The sequence below is a fragment of the Chrysochloris asiatica genome, unplaced genomic scaffold, assembly GCF_000296735.1.
Source record: "Chrysochloris asiatica unplaced genomic scaffold, ChrAsi1.0 scaffold00054, whole genome shotgun sequence".
Lineage (NCBI taxonomy): Eukaryota > Metazoa > Chordata > Mammalia > Afrosoricida > Chrysochloridae > Chrysochloris > Chrysochloris asiatica.
The window spans coordinates 3,168,406-3,187,014 of NW_006408572.1; the positions used below are offsets into that span (position 1 = coordinate 3,168,406).

Genomic DNA, 18,609 nt, shown 5'->3' on the forward strand with positions numbered 1-18,609 from the left:
CGGTGGTGAGGTTGGCCCAGGATCGAACATTGTTTCGTTCTGCTGTGCATGGAGTCGCTATGAGTCGGTTCCGACTCGATGGCACCTGACAACAACAACACACTCAGTCCAGCACACTATCCACTATACTGTGTCAATTCAGATTATACTAGAATGGTACAGTATCAAACATTCTTCATATGTCACCTACCTCACTCTTCCATTCAGGTTTATCTGAACATGCTGCTTAAAATCTGAGTATTTGGATGCCAGATATGCAAAGTCGGGAGGTTTGTCCTTGTATCTGTTTCTTGCATGCATTGATTTACTGAGAGCCATCCTTAATAAAAAGAAAAAAGTTATCAGCATATTCATGTAAAAACTACTAAGGGGGAAAAGTTATAGATGTCAAGTTCACAGTAACTGCCAACAAATATTTGTCAATCAAGTAGGAATTGTATTTTTTTAAATGTACACAATATATAATGAATTATTATTTCTTAAATCAACAGGGGGAAAAAATGAAAAGGGCATCAATGTGGTAGATAGCAGTCTTATCTATAGACAAGAAAATTATAATTTGAGGTTAATTTTATAGTGGCCTTGCAAGAACTGAATATTCTACAGTGTACCACACAGTCACTAAAGTTTGACAGAATATCTTCTATTTCAACTTATTTTATAAATTTCACTCTTGTCATTCCTAGGTAGCTAAAACCAAATGAGTTACAAACATAATTTTTTATTTCTTCCAGATCCCAAAGAGTAAAAATTTTAACATATTTATAGGGAATTTTTATAGTAAAAATTTTAACATATTTATAGGGAAAAAAAAAATCTTCCATCAAACTACCATTAGTACTTTAGGAAACAGTAAGTTCTAGAATGTTTTAGCGTCCATGTTTGGTTGACAGCTAGGTGCTTTTTACTTTCTTTTTTATATCTTGTCTATATTTTCCAAATTTTTTATAATGAGCATTCATCTGCACAGTATTACACAAACCAGAAACCTAGGAGTTACCTGATAGCTTCTCCCTCTCATATCTAAGAAATCACCATTTCTATAGATCTTGTCTATGAAATACCTCTTAAATCCATCTATTTCTATCTATCCCTACCAATACCATCCTAGTAGATGTTTGAGGAGCCATGGTGGCAGTGCAGTGGTAAAGTACTCAGGTGCTAACCTAAAAGTCAGTGGTTCTAACACACCAACTACTCCATGGGAGAAAGATGTAACAGTCTGCTTCCATAAAGTTTACAGCCTTGGATACCCCAAGGGGCAGTTTATTCTGGGTTATGGGAGTCCTGGTGTGGCGCACTGGACTAATGCATCTGATTGCAAAGCCATTTGACTGCGAGGTCGGTGGTTCAAGTTTACCAGCTACTCCTTGGAAAGCCTATACAGGGTCACTATGGGTCGGAATTGACTCGATGGCACTTAACAACAACAAACAGGGTGATGAGTCAGAACAAACTCAACAGCAACAAGCTATCTTAGCCAAACACCCCCCCTCCCACTATCATCGAGTCAATTCCTACCCTATATAGGGTTTTTGAGATTGTAAAGCTTTATAGGAGCAGCTGGTGGGTTTGAACTACTGACCTTATGGTTAGCAGCCTAACCCACAGCACCACCAGGGCTCCTTAACAAGCTATCTGGTGGTGGTGGTGGTTATGTGCCTTGGAGTCAGTTCCAACTCATAGCAATCCTGTAAAGGGTTTCCAAGGCTGTAAATCTTTATGGGAGCAGAAAGCCTCATCTTTCTCCTGCAGAACAGCTGGCAGTTTCGAACTGCTGACCCTGAGGTTAGCAGCCCAGTTCGTAACCACTACACTACCAGAGCTCCATAACAAGCTACCTAGACAGCTAGAATAACCTCTGAATTTTCTCCCTGCATCCACTCTTGTTCTCCCCATTCCCTTTTCCACTTTGTAAACACAAACTTCATTATGTTTGCTTCCTATATCCATTTATTCAAAACCTCTTACTCTAGGTATTGCTGTTGTTAAGTGCCGTAGAGTTGGTTCTGACTTACAGCGACCCTGTATAAGGTTTCCGAGGAATAGCTCTTTGGTTTGGACTACTGACCTTTCAGTTAGCAGTCCAGTGCTTAGCCTACAGCACATCAGAACTCCTACTCCAGGTATGTTGTTTAGTGCCGTCGAGACAATTCTGACTTATAGTGAACCTGTAGTTTCTGAGGAGCAGCTGGTGAGCTTGAACTGCCAACCTTGTGGTTCAAACCGACCTTGTAGTTCAGTGCATTAACCTGCAGCACCACACCAAGACTCCAGGAATAGAAATCATTAAACTAGGATGTATACAAAATCCTAAATGGTCTAGCCTTAGCTTCAGCTTAAACTACACACTCTTTGCTCTTCTCTTTCTGGCCATGTGCCTCCACTCTTGCTACAGTGACTTTACACAGTTAACATCTTTTACCTGTAAAAGTTCTTTCCTTTCCCCCTCGTCATCTGGTGAATTCTCATTTATCCTTCAGATCACACCTCAAGCATCTTTTCTTTAAGGTATTCCCTTCCATAATCTCCCCAATGTCTCATGCTCCCCCACATTACAAACTCTTACAGTAACAAGACCTTTTTCTTTGCTTAGCCTTTGTTAAAGATGCAATTTTACATTAATAAACCTATCAGCAATCTATTTCAGAAAGTTTTTTGTCAGCTTTCTATGCTGATAACAAATTATAAATAAAATTCTCTTCACCCCAGACCTTTCCTCAGCGATCCAGATTCCAACTGCCTACCAGAATTTTCCATTTAAAGGATCAAAAGCAGTTCAAGGCCAGTATGACCAAAACTAACATCATTTCCACTCACCCCAAACTGGTCTTCTAGTCATCCTCATCTAACTGAATGGCACCATCATCTTTCTAGGTGCACAAATATGAACTCTTTAGCACCCTCTCTGCCTCACCCTAACTCTACTCAAAACACACCACCATGTCCTGGATATTCTGTATCTCCTAATATTTTCTCAACCCTGCCCACTTTCCACTATTCACTAGCCCATCTGTCTAATCCATATCAATATCATTTTTTTCCTCCATTACTATAGTAGCAATCTGCAACTGTAAATATATGTGAAATAAATTAAATTATAGATATTAAAAAAATTCAGTTCACTTTTTTAGCCTATAATCAATTTATTAAAATAGTTGATTTAGCATTTGCATCTCTAGGCTCAATACTAATGAAAGTGTTCTGCTCAACGATAACAGAGGTATGAAAGTTGAAAAGTTGCTGAGGATTCTCATCTAGAAATGATCCAGGTCGTAGAACCTTCACCACAGGAGTTTTTCTTATAGTAAGTTTCAGAGTCTTAACAGGCATCCTAACCAATCCCTTCACTTTCAGGTTCTTCTTCTTTGTGCCTCTCATCAAGTCAGCAAACATCCTCTCCAGGGATTGTACGCTGTGGCTGGTTAGAGTAATTTATGCTGATGAACTGGTTTCATGGGTGTCCTTCCAGTGTCTTTAAAAGTCAAGGCAGGGAAAAAAAGCCAAGGCAGTGGTACAGCTTCCTGAATGACTTACTCCTAGGGGGGAACAAGCAATGGTGAGTCAGGAGTGGAGGGAGAAGCACCCCAGCAGAAATGACATTTTCCTCAAAGAGTTCACTGAATTTCTTTAGCATTCTCTAGAATGCTCCTTGGAAGTGAGGATGGCAAGACTTTGTCTCACAAACTTTGGACATGTTATCATGTCCCTGGAAAAAGCATCATGTTTGGTAGAGGGTCAGCAAAAAAGAGAAAATCCTCTATACGATCGATGGACTGACACAATGGCTGCAAAAGTGGCTCAAACATAGCAATGAAGATGGTACAGGACTGAGCAATGCTTCATTCTGTTGTACACTGGGTCACCATAAGTCAGAAGTGACTCAACGGCTGGAACAACTTCTTTGCTACCAAAGCTCCTATCGTGGGTAATGGGGTCTCTGCTACACTTTCTTTAAACCAAGCATCCGCCCTGTGTCATTATCCCCCTCTCTAACCTAATCTTACTTTTCTCTTCCAGGCTCATTCTGTTCCTAGCCACACTAGCATCCTTGCTGTTTCTCTATTGTGTCTGGTACAATCCTGTTTTCAGGACTTTTGTACTTGCTGGTTCTTCTGCATATATGTTACTCCCTCAGAAATAAACACAGCAAAGGGTCCCTGCCTTCTTCAGGTCTTTGCTCAAATATATTCTTTACAGCCAGGCCTTTTCAAAGTAAAACATACACACATCCTTGTTGCCCTTCCCTGCTTTCCTCTTCTACACAAAAATTAACCAATTTGACATTCTGTATATTTAAATGTTTTGTTGTTGTTTAATCTGCCCTGCACGTAAGCCTAACAAGGAAAAAGATTTTTGCCTATCTTGTTCACCGCCATTTCCCAGAATCTAAAATAGGGCCCGGCAGAGCAGGCACACAATAAATATTTGTTGACTTAAGACACGGTGGAAAGGCTTTTCACTGTCCAGGCCACTGAAACACAGTACTCTCATTCTGGTGTCTTGAATCTCATATTTCAAAAAGTTTTTTCTTTGGGTTATCCAAGTCCAGAAAGATATAGAAGAGCCAGCCGTTTCCACTGTTAATTTTTTCCTATCCAAGCTTCAGTTTTCTCTTCCTCAACCTTGACCCTCTTCAATTACCATCTCATTCAAATTATCAACACATTTGGAGTCTTGGTATAGAGTTGCAGGATACGCATTGTAATGCTAACAGCAAGGTCGGCGGTTCAAACCCACTAACCATTCCTCACAGAACCGACTCCACGGCGCTTAGCAAGAAATAATTTATTCCTGTACAATAAAATTCCCTCTACACAGACCGCTCACTTTATCTCCCTTTTCTTTACTGCTTTCCCTCATAAATCCTTTTTTTTTTTTCCCACTAGGATCTTCACTGCTTTCATTTCTTCCACGCCCTCATTTTACCCACTCAGCTTGTCTTCCCGCCTCTTTCTCCGAGCTCCCTAAACCGCCTCAACCCCGGTGGTCTTTTCCTCTTCAATCCTAGTCTCTATTCCATTCGCCAACTCCTCCCATACACCCACCCACCCCCTCGCGCACGCACACACCTCCGTAGAGTCTCTCATATTTACATCCGTGCGGACCTCGAAATCCCCACTTCATGGGCACAGAATCAAAGAGTGAGGAACCCGGGTGATTCATTGGTTAAGTGAGCTAGCAACCCGCGTGACAGACGGTGAGTAACTTACCTCCAAAGCCAAAGTTCCTGCCAGACAAAGTGTCCGTTGTGGGCCTCTACAACTCCATAACCCTAACCCATCTGCACCGCGAAGCTCTTAGAAACGCAGATGTTACGCTCCCAGCGCGCCGCCATCTTATGCCGCCATCCACTTCGTGATTGGATTAGTTACTCTCGCGCGACTTCTAGGCCAAGCCTGAAGAAAGAAGAAACTGTCGCGATACCTGAAGTTTGCAGCTCCTTGTGACAGAATGGGTGTGGTAGCTGGCGGAGTCCTTTGCGTTCTTTCTTCACGTGTAATGTGAGGAACACGTGCATTAGAATCATGTAGGGAACTTGAGAAAAAAATTGAAGATCAGAGCTAAGTCATTTGTTCAAGACCTTACTGCCTGATGACATCAATTCCATGTTCTTTCTGTTTCATCACCTACCTCTTGAGCTGAAAGCTCTGTAATGCATTTCATTTTTCTTTGCAACTAGTTTATAATTATTTTTTAAATTAAGAGAGAAAGATTAATGATTTTCAAAAGGCATACAGCTAACAACAAAGCTAGGCTCAAATCTGCGCCTCTGGATCCCCACCAAGTATCTCTTTTCATTAAAACAACAACAAACAAACGTAATAGTAATTACTATGAAAGCTTCTAGCAAACTATTTCCATACAGAAATAGTGGGGAATAGGCATGGAGACTTTCAGCTGTATGCACAATGAATGTATCTGTAGTGTCCCAAGAAACAGCTGAAGAGATCTTTTCATTACTGCGTAACAAACCACCCCAAAATGTATGGCTTAACATCATTTTATTTGCTCACAATTTTGCAACCAGGACTTGGGAATAGCCTGGCTATTTTTCTGCTGGCCTTGTTGGTGGTCATTTGTGTCACTGCTTTGAACTGGTGGGTCAGTGGGGGCTGAGTTCATATGGCACATTTGTGCCTCTCTCTTCCTGCCTCAGATACTTTCCCTCTCCATGGGGCCTTTCCACATGGTCTCTCCAAGTAGCTTGCATGGTGGGTGAGGACTACCAAGAGGGTAAAAGTATAAGCTGCAGGTTTTCTTAAAGTTTAGACACAGAACTAGAACAATTTTGATAAATGCTATAACACATACAATTTTGCAAAATAGTATTAATAACCAAAAAATACATGTGTGACTACATAGGTAGATATGTAAGCATATCAAAATATAGGAATGCATATTGAGTACAGGTGCATGTATGTATATGTGTATCAGTTGTTGTCAGGTGCCATCCAGTGGCTGCTGAATCATAGCGACCCTATGAACAACAGAACGAAATACTGCCCAGTCCTACGCCATCCTCAGAATTGTTGCTATGTTTGAGTCCATTGCTACTGTCACTGTGTCAGTCCATCTCAGTTGGGGGGGGGGGGTGTCTTCATCTCTTTCACTGACCCTCTACTTTACCAAGCATGATTCCCTTCTCCAGGGACTGGTCCCTCCTGATAATATATCTGAAGTATGAGAGACAAAGTCTTACCATCATGGCTTCTAAGGAGCATTCTGGCTATGTGTTTTCCAACACAGATTTGTTTGTTCTTCTGACAGTCCATGCTACTTTTAATATTCTTCTCCAACACCATAATTAAAGTGTTTCGATTCTTCCACAGTCTTTATTATCCATTGTCCAACTTTCTCATACCTATGAAGCAATTAAAAATGTCATGGTTTGGGTCAGGCACACCTTAATCATCAAACTGTTATCTTTACTCTTTGACACTTTAAAGAGTTTTTTTTTATATATATATAGCAGATTTGCCTAATGCCATACATCATTTAATTTCTTGATTGCAGCTTCCATGATTGTTGATTATGGATTCAAGCCAAATGAAGTCTTTGACAACTTCAATCTCTTCTCCATTTATCATGATGTTATTTACTGGTCTAATTGTCAGAATGTTCATTAGTCAGTAATATGAAAGCTTCTGGCAAACTATTGCCATAAAATCCAGAGCTAGTGGGGAGTCATTCTTCAGCTTTATGAGCAATGAGTGTATCAGTAGTTGCCAAAGGATAGTTGAAAAGATGTTTTCATTACCGTGTAATAAGCCATTCCAAAACATATGGCTTATAAAGAAATGACATTGAGATACAATCCATACTAAAGGCTGTAGTCTTAGAGCTTCATCAGTAATTATTTCAAGTCCTCTTCACTTTCAGCAAGCAAGATTGTGTCATCTGCATATTCCAGGTTGATAATGAGTCTTCCTCCAATCCTGAATCTATGTTCTTCATGTAATCCAGATTCTCGGATTATTTGCTCGATACACAGATTGAATAAACATAATGCTAGGATATAACCTTGCTGCATACTTGTCCTGATTTTAAACCATTCAGTTCCCCCTTGTTCTATTCTAACAACTGTCTCTTGGTCTATGTTCAGATTCCTCATGAACACAATTAAGTGTTCTGGAATACCCATTCTTTGCAATGTTATCCACAGTTTGTCATGATCCAAATAGTCGAAAGCGTTTGCATAGTCAATAAAGCACAGGTGAACATCTTTCTGATATTCTCTGTTTTCAGCCAAGATTCATCTGACGTCAGCAATGATATCCCTTATTCCATGTCCTCTTCTGAGTCCTACTTCAGTTTGTTACAACATTTCAATTCATTTTCTATCAATTTCTATTGTTGTTAAGTACCTTTGAGTTAGTTCTGACTCATAGCAACCCTGTATAGGGTTTCCAAAGCGCGACTGGTGAATTTGAACTGTTGACCTTGCGGTTTAAACCAATCTTGTGGTCTAGTGAATAATTCTACAGCACCAATCCCAGAACCTTATTTTTTACCAGTGCATTCAGTATAGCTTGGGCTTCTTTCTTCAGCACCATCAGGTCCTGATCATATGCTACGTCTTGAAAATGGTTAAACATTGACCATTTCTTTTTAGTAGAGTGACTCTGTGTATACCTTCTATCTTCTTTTGATGCTTTTAGCATCATTCAATACTTTGTCCATGGAATACTTCAGTATTGAAAGATTAGGCTTGAATGATTTCTTCAGTTCTTTTAGCTTGAGAAACACTGCGTGTGTTCTTCCCTTTTGGTTTTCTAACATTGGTCTTTGCACATTTTGTTATAATACTTGACTTTAACTTCTGGAATTGCCCTTTGAAATTTTCTATTCAGCTCTTTTACTTCTTTATTTCCTCCATTTGTTTTAGCTTGTCTATGCTAAATAGCCAAGTTTAGATTCTCTCCTGACATCCTTTTGGTCTTTTCGTTCTCTCCTGTCATTTAATCACTTTTTGCTTTCTTCTTGTATGATGCTCTTGATGTAATCCCACACATCTTCTGAGTTTTGATCATTACCATCTAACGCATTAAATTTTATCTTGAGATGGTCTCTAAATTCAGGTAGGATATATTCAAGGTCATATTTTGGCTCTTGTGGACTTGTTTTAATTTTCTTCAGCTTCAGCCTGAACTTGTGTATGGGCAATTGATGGTCTGTTCCACAGCCTGCCCAACCTTGTTTTAGATGATGATATTGAGGGTTTTTGTTTTTTTTAACCATCTCTTCTCACAGATGTAGTGAATTTGATTTCTGTGTATTCCATCTGGTGAGGTCCATGTGTACAGTAACACTTTATGTTATTTAGAAAAGGTATTTGCAATGAAGTCATTGGAAATTACAAAATTCTATCATGCTATCTCCAGCATCATTTCTATCACCAAGGTCATATTTTCCAACTATTAATCCTTCCTCTTTGGTTCAACCTTTGTATTCCAATCACCAGTAATTATCAATGCATCTTGATTGCATGTTTGATCATTTTCAGACTCAAGAAGTTGGTTGTTATTGTTAAGTCGGTTGAGTTGAGTTGGTTCCAACTCATAGCAACGCTGTATTCTTTAATTTCATCGTCACTGACTTTAGTGATTGGTGTATAAATTTGAACAATAGTGGTATTAACTGATCTCTCTAGTGGGTGTATGAATATTACCCTTAAAATGTTCTTTTTTTTTTTTCTTAAATGTTTTATTGTGAATTATGTGATAGTACACATGGGAAAACATTAGTTTCACATTCATTCTATCGTGTATCATCTCACTGCCATGGTTACAATCCCCTCCATGCATCATCAACCAACCAAAGGGTATATACCCTGCAAGCCTTCCCCCCCATACCCCCTGGGTCTTCAGCACACAGTCCCTCTCCCTCTCTGGATCCAAAGTCCCCAGCTGCTCCATTGCTCCACGTCATCGTCTCTGCCTCCATCTCAGGCATCACTGCTTCTCTGGATAGGGTCCCACTCTCCGCTGTTTTCCGTTGATGGTCCTAGGGACCTCCGCTCTTACACTGGAAAGTTAATCACTCCCCTCCTTGCTATACAATGTCTACCTTTTCATTTCCAACCCTCACGATCAGTCCAAAATGTTCTTTTTGATGATGAATGTGATACCATTCCTGTTGAATTTGTTTTTCTTAGTATAGTAGCATATGATTGCCAGATTCAAAATGGCCGGTACCAGTTCATTCCAGCTCAGTAATGCCTAGGGTATTGATATTTATGTGTTCCATTTCATTTTTGATAATTCTCATAGATTCATACTTCATACATTCCTTGTTCTGATTATTAATGGATGTTTGGAATTGTTTGCCTCATTTTGAGTTGTACCCCATCAGCAAGAGAATGCCCCATAAACTGCCCCATTCATGTCATTATGGAGAATTCTTTGAGGAGGCAGCCGTTACCCTGTTGTATTTTGAATACCTTCCAACCTGAAGGGCCCATTTTCTGGAACTCTGACAATATTCTACTGCAAGTCATCATGATTTCATCTTCCAGTAGTGTATCTGATCATGCGCCACTGCTACTTGTAAGATTTTCAGTAACTAAATATTCAGAAGTAGTCCACCTCTTCTTCTTTCTAGCCTTTCTTAGTCTGGAAGACAAACTAAGCAGGTCTATCTGTAGGCATGTGTATATACATGTTTGTGTGTGCTGCATATATATACACTCATACATATAATAAAGCACAGGGGCACTGTTATAGACACACCCTAGACATAGTCAAACACCTCATGAGATTGGCTTACTGGGAATCAAAGGCTTAAGATCATAGTCTTCCTAGGGACCATCTAGGGAGAAGAGCGGAGTGTGGGACCCTACCCAGAGAAACAGTGACACCAGAGATGGAGGCAGAGACGATGACATGGAGAGATGTAGCGGCTGGGGACTGTAGACCCAGAGAGAGAGGTGGCTGTGTGCTGATGACCAGGGGGTGCAGGCTTGCGGGGTATACCCTTTGGTTGTTTGATGATGCATGGAGAGGATTGTAATCATGGCAATGAAACGATGTATGATAGGATGAATGTAAAGCTAATGTTGTCCCATTAAGCTATCGCATAATTCACAATAAAAACTTAAAAAAAAAAAAAAAAAAGATCATAGTCTTGTGGGACAATTCAATTACCATAACATAGTTCATAAAGATAATATATCACATCCTAGCTTGGTGAGTAGCATCTGGGATCTTAAAAACCTTCAAGTAGCATCTAAATACCATTATTGGTTTCTACTTGTCTGGAACAAATGAGAATAAAGGAAACTAAAGAATCGAAGAAACTGTTCCACAGAACCCACAGGAGCCAGAGTCTTGTATAGCCTGACCTCGAAGAACTAGATGATGCCCGGTTACCACTACTAATCGTTCTGACTAGGGACACAATAGCAAGTCTTCGATAGAATAGGAGAAAAATGGAGAGCACAATTCAAATTCCTAAAACAGATCAGCTGAGGTAGCTTAATGGTTACGAATCGGGCTGCTAACCTCAAGGTGGGCAGTTCCAAATTACCAGCTGTCCTGTGGGAGAAAGATGACGCTTTCTGCTCCCATAAAGATTTGCAGCCTCGGAAACCCTGTACAGGGTCACTATGCATCAGAACCAACTCCATGATACTTAACAACAACAACAGTATGGCGCTGTAGGATAACTACTTGACCATAAAGTCAGTTTGACCACAATGTCAATGGTTCAAACTCACCAGCAACTCCTTGGAAACCCTATACAGGGTCACTATGAGTCAGAACGAACCTGACAGCACTTAACAACAACTGGATCAATAGAGAGTAGAGGAACCCCTGAGACTATCATCCTAAAATACCCTTTGAACTACGAATTGTAACTATTCCTAGAGGAAACCTTCCAGCCAAATAATAGATGAACTTATATAAAAAAAAATTACCCATGAGTATTGTGCTTCATTCAATAATTAAGATATATGAGACCAAACGATCAAAATTAACCCCAAATAAAAGATGAGAAGGTACATAGGAGCAGGGAAGTTAGGCTAATGAAAACAGAACAAACAATGGAAATCATGAGAATGCTGATACACTGGAAATGTAGCCAATGTCATGGAAAATTTTATGCTAAAATATTAACTGGGAGCCTAATTTACTGTGTATACTGTTACTTAAAACACAATAAAATATTTCATTAAAAAGATGCTGGTGAATTTTTCTGTAAACTCTAGACAGAGACCCATCTCCCCCATGAGTTGATCCAGAACAACACTAGCTCTTTAGCCAGGCAAGAATGACTTGAATCCTGGCCCCACCTCTTACAAACCATGTGCTTATGGGCAACTTACTAAACACCTTATACCTCAAACTGTTCAATATTGCAAAACAGGATAACAATCTCATAGATTGTTGCAAGAATTGAATCAGATAGCACATAAGCACCTAACCTAGCATTTGACACATTTGTTGTTGTTAAGTGCCGTCGAGTTGATTCCAACCCATAGCAACCCTGCATAGGGTTTCCAAGGTGCAGCTGGTGATCTTGAACCACTGACATTGCAGTTGAAACAACTTTGTAGTCTGACGCATTAGCACACAGCACCACACCGGACTCACACATAGTAACTTCTTAATTGGTTATAATTTGTATAGTCAGCTTCTGCTTTCTTAAATATTCTATCATAAAGATAAAACATGTTAATTATAGAAAAGGAAAAAAAAATACAGAAAGTTAATGAAAAAGAAAGTAAAAATTCTCTAAAACCTCATCACTCAGTGCCATTAACCATCAAATTTTGATAACCTTACTTCTAAACCTCTATGAACATATGTCCCAAAGTATATATAGCTACAGTATATAATTTATATACATATGACATTGCATTTTTTTACTTAAATTTAAGTCTTGGAGGTTTTCCTACTTCAATTAGCATGGTTGTATATGTCATCCTTTGTGATGGGTAAAATTAAAATGCAAATGTATGAATGTGCCACAGATTTTTCACTAACCCCCTATGATGGACATAAACTTGTTACCAATTTAAATAGTATGGCCTACTCCCAAAACTGTAATACAATGAAACGAAAAATACATTTTATAGTTTGCTTTTTTTTTATGAAATGAAAATTGTCTGAAAATTCCATAAAATAGATCAACAAGGAATTATTGAAGAAGTCCTTAAGAAGCCCTCTGAGGACTTTTCTCCATGATAGTTCTTAAGTCCCCCAAAACTTTGTCTGGTCAGTGAAGTCAAGTCCAGTTTCCATACCCTAGCAAGAACAGTTGTTTTAAGTACTGTTGAGTTGGTTCCTACTTACAGCGACCCTGTATACAGTTTTTGAGGAGCAGTTGGATTTGAACTGCCAGCCTTGTGTTTTATGGTCAAGTGCTGATCTTACAGCTCCATACCAGGAGTCTAATATAGATTACATCCTTTTCTTCTTGCTGCCACTTGAGGTTGTAGTAAGAAACTGATTCTGCACATCTAACATATGCTTCATAGTTGGTGCCAGCGTTGTTTGCAGCATTAGTCACCTACTTGGATGAAAGCACCCCTTGGGGCAGAAGCCCAGACTCCCATGTTACTGAAGATAATTTCAAGGACCTTTTAGCTCTTTACTTCTATTGTGCTTTGACCAGAACCAACCACTCAACATCCATAGAGCTAAAATCCAAGCTAAAACCTTTACTCAACATCCATAGAGCTAAAATCCAAGCTAAAACCACCCAACATCCATAGAGCTAAAATCCAAGCTAAAACCACTCAACATCCATCCATAGAGCTAAAATCCAAGAAATGGTATTATGGGCAGACCAGAAAACTTGAGGATACTCTGAAAAAATAGGAAACAAATAGGAATAATATTTAAAATGTCAAGAGGTTTTTATAGAGGATTTAAGGTTATTGAGATCTTGAACAGGAAAGCAAACTATGCCAATGCTGCTCTTGTTAGGCACCATAAACTCATACCAACCCTATGCGCAACAGAACAAAACACTGCCCGGTGCTGCTCATCCTCACAGTTGTTACATTTGAGCACATTGTTGTAGCCACTGTGTCAATCGTCTCGTTGGGTGTCTTCCTCTTTTTTGCTAATTCTCTACTTTTTCAAGTATGACATCATCTTCAGAGACTGGTCCCTCCAGATAACATGTTCAAAGGATGCACCACAAAGTCTCACTTCTAAGAAACATTCTGGCTGTACATCTTCCAAGACAGATTTATTTGTTCTTCTGGCAGTCTACGCTTCTATTCAATATTCTTCTCCATCATAATTCAAATGCATCAATTCTTCTTTTGTCTTTCTTAATTATTAGCTAGCTTTCACATGCATATCAGGTGATCGAAAATACCATGGCTTGTGTCAGGTACATCTTTGTCCTTAAATTGACATCTTTGTTTTTAATACTTTAAATAGGTCTTTAGCCCAATGCGATAATGCGATATGGCCTTTGATTTTTTTTTTTTTATGGTGCCTTGGGCATTGATTGTGGATCCAAGTAAAATTAAAACCTTGCCAACTTTAATATTCAAAATATGCAAATATAGGCATTAATAGTGTCTTGCACTTGGAAAAGCTTAAAACCATACTACACATAAATATAGGAGCTCTGGTAGCGTAGTGGTTACGAATCGGGCTGTAAACCTTAAGGCCAGCAGTTTGAAACTACCAGCCGCTCCACGGGAGAAAGATGAGGCGTTCTGCTCCCGTAAAGATTTACAGCCTCGGAAACCCTGTACAGGGTCGCTATGGGTCGGATCCGACTCAACGGCACTTAACAACAACAACAACACCACATAAATATATCTGCAGTATAGTGGATTATTTGATATGTCTCTTCTAGCCATGTCTTTGTAACTCCCTTCAAATGACTTTCCTCATGGGTAAAGGAATGTGGAAGAAAGTGTTGAAAGGATTACATGAATCAATTTTGAGTGATCATTAACAGGGTTAATTGTGAAAACTTGGAACTTGAATATAGATATAAAATGAGCCATCTCAAAAGCAGGAGGAGTGGATCTCACTGCCATTCAAGAAGAACCAGGATGGAACATGTTTTTTGGCCCTTGAGGAAGCACATTGAGCCTCTATACAGGGATAAAGGAGTTCAGGTAGCGTAGTGGTTGGTTACGAATCGGGCTGTGAACCGCAAGGTCAGCAGTTCAAAACTACCAGTGGTTCCGTGGGAGAAAGATGAGGCTTTCTGTTCCCGTAAAGATTTACAGCCTCAGAAATCCTGTGTAGGGTCGCTATGAGTTGGAACCGACTCCATGGCACTTAACAACAACATACAGGAACAGAAAGCTGTGACAAAAGAGAAGTGGCAGAGGATGAGCAGCAGAACCAAGAGCCAGAACTTGAGACAGCAGCGAGCTTCCCAGCCCATGGAACAAGTGAAGCTTTGGGTGGTTTGCGGGTAGGAGGCTTGCTTGTTGAGTGGGGTGACTCCATGGGCTTGATGGAGGGAACTAGGTTTGCTGAGCCATGGAGTTAGAGCCAACTGCCTTCAGGCTAAGACTTGTGGTAGAATATTGTGCCCTGTGAGTATTTATCAGCAGCCCTAAAATAGCTTTGTAACATTGCCGAGCAGGGTAGAGGCCAGACCAAGGGGCCAAGGGCTAGAGAGAGGTCTGCCTGTGGGCATGGTAGAGGAGAGGCTGTCCTGACCAGAAGAACTGTGCCCTGAATATTCTGAGCCTGAATAATAACCTGTAAACTTCCCTAATAAACCCTATAACTTCGAGTTCTGTGTGGCCACTGCAATTAATTATCAAACCCTACTGAGTAGGCTAATGTGGGTTGGTGCCATCAGTTTTTACAATATCCCAAGGAGCTCTGGTAGCATAGTGGTTACAAGTTGGGCTGCTAACCTCAAGGTCAGTAGTTTGAAACTACCAGCCATACTGCAGGAGAAAGATGAGGCTTTCTGATCCCATAAAGATTTATAGTCTCAGAAACCCTATGCAGGGTCGCTATGAGTTGGAACCAACTCCATGGCATACCACCACCACCATACATATGAACAAATAAAAGAATTATAAGAATAAAATGAACTATGACAGTGCTAGAAGACATTTAGAAGAATTTTTGTTAATGGAGTAAAATGAATTTAATTTTGATTTCCATTGACTGAGTACAGTTTGATTTCCTCAAACTGAGTCCTACTGATTCTAAGACAGAATTCTTGCTTGTTTTTTTCTGGCTGTTTCATGATTTACACTTGAAGTCAGACCAGGATGTGTTGAGGTGGTCCAGCATGTAGAAGGGAAAAGAAGGGGAACAGAGCCAGGAATAACTCCAGCCCACATCCTAGGCCCTCCAAGTTTTCTTTCTATTTTATGTAATCCTGCTCTAATCAAATGTCAAGGTTTAAAGTCTAGCTGCTCAACCAGCTTTAAGGGGGTGTTCTTAAAAAAAAAAGACAACTGTAGACCCTAGGTTTTCTATAAGGGAGGAAGAAAAAGCTTAGGGTGGTTGTTGTAAGGTGCCATTCAGTCGATTCTGACTCATAGTCATCTTATTCATAACAGAACAAAATACTGCCCAGTCTTGCACCATCCTCAACACTGTTGTTATGCTTGAACAAATTGCTGTTGCCATTGTACCAATCCATCTCATTGGGGGGTCTTCCTCCTTTTCACTGACCCTCCCATTTACCAAGTATAATGTCCTTCTCCAAGGATGGGCCCCTCCTGATAATATACCTGAAGTATGCAAGATGAAGTCTCGCCATCCTGGCTTCTAAGAAGATTCTGGCTATACTTCTCCCAACACAGATTTGGTTGTTCTCTGGCAGTCCATGGTATTTTTAATATTCTTCTTCAACACCGTAACTAAACTGCATCAATTCTATTCAATTCTCCTTATTCACTGTCCAACTTTCACATGCATACGAGGCAACTGAAAATACCATGACTTGGGTCAAGTGCACCTTAGTCCTGAAACTGACATCTTTGCTCTTCCACACTTTAAAGAGGTTTTGTGCAGCAGATTTGCCTCATACAATACATCGTCTAATTTCTTTGGTGCCTAGATTCAAGCAGGCTCTGTTCTAACCCTACCGGACCCAAAGAGCCATCAGACCAGCATTAGTCTAGCAGAACCCCTCATAAATAGCCACCCTGTCCCTAGCTGCCCTGTGACACTAGCTCCATCAAGGGCCTCCCCAAATTACTTCTTGACAGAGTATCTTGACCATAGACAACACCAACACCTATAGGAACTCCATCTAGGACCAGGAGATCCACTGCCACATCCCTTCTGTACCCACCTTATGAGCTCCTTGGCTATCAGGAGCCCCCTAGAGTTTTCTCTTCTCTGGGTCCAACAGCTGCACTAATTTTTTGTTTTTGTTTTGCCATTTGTTATTTTGTTGTTTTTGTTTATTTTTCTTCTCCTTTACCTTCTCAATCTATTCCCTTGAATTTTATTCTCTCTGCTTTTATTTTTCCTTCTTTTCTCCTATTTTTCATTTCCCCTCTTCTTATTTTTCTTCTTCCTTTTAATCTTTCTTTAGTACTCTTTTCATCTTTCCTCTCCCTGGCTTTTCTAAGTGTTTTAAAATTTTCTTCCTTTTATTTTCTATCATATTTTTCTCTTCTAAAGTTCCATTTTTCTGTTCCTCTTTTTTCTTTTTGCTTACTATATTCATTTTTTTCTGGTTGTTGCCTGCCTTTATTAATTTTTTTTCTCCTTCATTATTTTATATTTTCATTGTTGATTGCTTGTTTGTTTATTCTGTTTTGTTTTCCTATGTGTAGGTATAGTTGTGGGGTTTCTCCTCTTTCAGCAACCATGCCCATACAACCCAGCCACAACTGTATCCTCTGCAGCTCCACCCACTGGACAAGAAGCCATACCAGCTCCTACACCACCTGGTCAACAATAGACAGCAACTAACACCAGTTAAACCCACCCTAAACTGAGGTGCATGAATAGTGAATGGTGCAACATACGTCTATTCTCTAACTGCACACACAGGAGATAGCCTAAGAACACTAGCAATCATCAGTTAAATACAAAAATGATAGATACTACCACAATGTCCCAGAGACAACAAACAATATCAGCTCACGTGAAGAAATAATAGAGAATGACTCAAACAAATAACTAAGATGCAGAGAAATAAGAAACATTTCTGGAGAAGAAAAGGTAATGAAACTAACTGAAAAAGAATTCAAAAGAATTATACTTAGATAATTTCAAAGGATTGACAGAAACATTGAGGAAAGCAAGGAGAACACAGAAAAAACTTTAGAAGAAACCTGGAAAACACTATAAGAACAGATAAAATAAATGCACATTTTTAAACAATACAAAACCTACAGATTAAAGAGTAATACTAAGATTTCAGAAATGGACAATACATTGAAAGGACAAAGGAGTAGATTCAAAGCAATGGAAGCTTGAATTGGTGATCTTGAAGATGCAGCTCTCAATACTAGTATGTTAAATGAAGAATGAAAAAAACCCAAAGATATCCTAAAAGTTATGTAGGACGCCATGAATAGGGATAACTTATGAGTAATTGGACTTCCAGAAGAGGAAGAGACAATAAGAAGCAAAGAGAAAATTGTCTTAAGAGTTGTTGTAAGAAAACTTCCCTTAACATCATGAAAGAAGAGAAGCATACAAGATGTTTAACGAACCCCAAATAGGATAGATCCCAAAAGAAAATGACCAAGATATATTTTTAAGCATCCCAAAATCAAAGACAAGAAAAGAATCCTGACAGTTGCTCAGAAATGTCACCTACAAAGAAGAACCAATAAGACTTAGCTCTGATTTCTCAACAGAAACCATGCAAGCAGAAAGCAATGGGATAACATATTCAAAACTCTGAAAGGGAACAATTTCCAACCAAGAATCATATACCCAGCAAAGCTGCCCCTTAAATACGATGGCAAAATTAGGACATTTCCTGATAAACCAAAATTAAAGGAATTTGTAATAACTAGACCAACTCTACAAAAAATACTAAAGGTTATTCTTTGGACTGAGAACCAACAATATCAGACAACAACCTGAGATTACCATACATGGCAACACCACCCAGAACTCAATTCAGATACAGAAGTATTTAAATTAAAAGAAACCTACAAGACTGGAGATAGGGAACAAGAGATAA

At 39.5% G+C, this 18,609-nt stretch overlaps 1 pseudogene; it reads right to left on the bottom strand.

Moving 5' to 3' along the window:
• Nucleotides 1–3,533: 3,533 nt before the first annotated feature.
• The window catches only part of LOC102835573, a 29,892-nt pseudogene continuing 14,816 nt past the window's right edge, over nt 3,534–18,609 (bottom strand).